This window comes from Cucurbita pepo, chromosome 16, assembly GCF_057944985.1.
Source record: "Cucurbita pepo subsp. pepo isolate OVF chromosome 16, ASM5794498v1, whole genome shotgun sequence".
NCBI lineage: Eukaryota > Viridiplantae > Streptophyta > Magnoliopsida > Cucurbitales > Cucurbitaceae > Cucurbita > Cucurbita pepo.
The window spans coordinates 6,294,965-6,297,607 of NC_141813.1; the positions used below are offsets into that span (position 1 = coordinate 6,294,965).

The 2,643-nt window shown below is 33.4% G+C and overlaps 2 non-coding genes across 2 annotated transcripts; both read left to right on the forward strand.

Moving 5' to 3' along the window:
• The first annotated feature begins 1,488 nt into the window (after positions 1-1,488).
• Positions 1,489-1,560, forward strand: TRNAP-AGG (transfer RNA proline (anticodon AGG)). Its single transcript has one exon. It is a non-coding gene; the product is annotated as a tRNA-Pro (tRNA).
• Positions 1,561-1,660: 100 nt separating this feature from the next.
• TRNAP-UGG (transfer RNA proline (anticodon UGG)) lies at positions 1,661-1,732 on the forward strand. The gene has a single exon. It is a non-coding gene; the product is annotated as a tRNA-Pro (tRNA).
• The last annotated feature ends 911 nt before the right edge of the window (positions 1,733-2,643 follow it).

A 2,643-nucleotide genomic window follows, 5' to 3' on the forward strand; every position in this document is an offset into this window, starting at 1 on the left:
AGGCTCCAGCTTGATTAGAGTTCTCATTGTGACTCCTAAGACAGGTAAAGCTTCCAATTTGACGGCGTTCATCTTTCCTGTATCTTGATGCCAAAGGATGTTAAAATATTTTGCATCTGTCTCCATCATGAGTTGTGGGTGGCAATAGAGTTGACAATGGTGTTCCTTACTACTTTGTGCTTTACCCAAACCTCGACATACATAATATATATATATTCATTTAACTATAACACATATGGTCCATGAAAGAATTGTAACTCTTATGCTCATTAATATTATAATGGCTACTACCTAAATTATAACATAAAGTTGATAATTGATGTCCAATTAGCCAACCCTAAATTTGTAATCATTGTGGAGTGATTGAAATTACAATGGAAGTAGTTTAAACTCCTAGTACCTTAAAGGAAGTTGGTCTCTTCTAATAAAACACGAAGTTCTCTTTAATATCATTAATACAATTATGCTAGACATGAAACTACAACTGCGTTCAATTTAACTCCATTTTATTGTCATCTTGAATGACGTGTGAATATATATTCTTGATTTACCTTGATATTTCATATTAGTTAAGTTTTTTGCAAAATCACAATTAGACAACAACAAAGATGAACTTTGGTCTGTTTATTATTTTAAAGAAAATTTCTTTCTCCATCTTATTCCTAATAACTCTGCAACTAAATTCATATTATGCTAAGAAACAAATTTTTTACTCGCAAGAAGTAAAATATGCAACTTTAACTAAAATTTCATCTAAACAAATTTTATTGCCATACAACATAGATGACAATTATAGCCTTCAAACAAAAACTAGAGTAGTTGTGGTGAACCGGATAGAAACTCTAGTGTTCATCCATAATATACAACCACTACCTAAATTATGACCTAAAAATTTGAAAACATAAGTTGTAGTTGAAAATTACATAAAACAATCCCCTAAATCAAAGAACTCGTGTCTAATTAGTAAACTCTAAAGATAGTAGCTAACATAGAGTAATTGAAGCTCCACATGAAGTAATTTAAATTTAATGTTCCAGTTACTTAACTAAAGTTTATCTCGTCTTTAATGAAGCATGAGTTGCACTTAAGTTCATAAAATATTTATAGACTCCAACTCTTAGTACTATTAATGCAATTATATTTCATATGAGTTTGTCATAAATCAAACTATGGTACATTCAATACAACTTCATTTTCTTGTCATACGACGCAAAATAGAAGAATTAAATCAAACAAACTGACAAACTGAGCCGAATAAATCCAACCCAACCCAAACTGATTAGTTTGATTCATTTGTTGGATTGTAGTTTATTCGATAACACTTGCATATTAGAACAATTCAACATTACATGCCTTACTTACAAGTAAAATACTAGACCATCAACTTTTTGTTTTATAGTCCAACAACCGCTCAAGAAAATAGATTTCAAACTTGAGAGAAAAAAATATATTGAGTAGGAGTTAAAAATGTTGCATCTATTTTAGAAAGGGCATTTGGTCTAGTGGTATGATTCTCGCTTAGGGTGCGAGAGGTCTCGAGTTCAATTCTCGGAATGCCCCTATGTTCATTTCTCAAAAGATGAGCCTTAGAGAAAGATAATGCTCTTATTAATATCATTTACTTGTGTACTCCACGATATATGTCTATAGTCCATAATAAGGGCATTTGGTCTAGTGGTATGATTCTTGCTTTGGGTGCAAGAGGTCTCGAGTTCGATTCTCGGAATGCCCCTTCAAAAGATAAAAATGACAATTTCCTTCAAAAGATAAAAATGACAATTTTGAAAGTAAAAAAAAAAACAAAATGAAATAAAAATAGTTTGGTCATCAATGGGGGCTAACCTAGAGGAATTCGTGGCAATGACACAACTTCAACTTATATAAATTTCATATATTGAGGCACAGAAAATATATAGACTAGCAACTAAGAATTATTGATCTGTTATAAAGGCATGTGGTCTAAGTGGTATGATTATCCTTTTGGGTGTGAGAGGTCTCAAGTTCGATTCACAAAATGCCCCCAACAATATTATATCAAAATGAATTATGCAAGATAATATGATTTAAAATGTGGTTTTTAAACATTGAACCAAGAAGATCGTCTCGAGCCGGACTTCGAAAAGAGCATTACACAAATTGTTCTTTGAGAAGAGCATTACACAAATTGTTCTATTATTGTATTCTTTCTCGGAACTTTTCAGTCAAATAGGTCTTGTTCTATTATTGTATTCTTTCTAGGAACTCAAATTGTTCTATCATAGCCTCTCCACCGATAACGAAGACTCCTTCGGCATCAATGTGCTCCAATGAAAGAGATCAGACCCTTTCCTAAACTAGAACCGGGCACAAAATGCCGAGGAGAAAGTCGAAAGCGAGCTCTTTTCGCGTATATGCAATCTCGAAACCCAATTAGCTCAAGGACTGTCTCCTCAACCCTGGCAAGTATGAGTGCTTGGTAAGAGAGAATGTCGAATGAAAAAGACATTCGATTACGGCAACATTCGCAATTACCAAAGTGCACTAAACCTAGTAGAGATCTTCGACCTAACGATAATGGAACTTCAAGCCCATTTAATCAATCCGCTTTGTACCTTATTGTTGACCGAATCGGATGCACGCCAGGCCTAAATTCTCTCTCAGTCA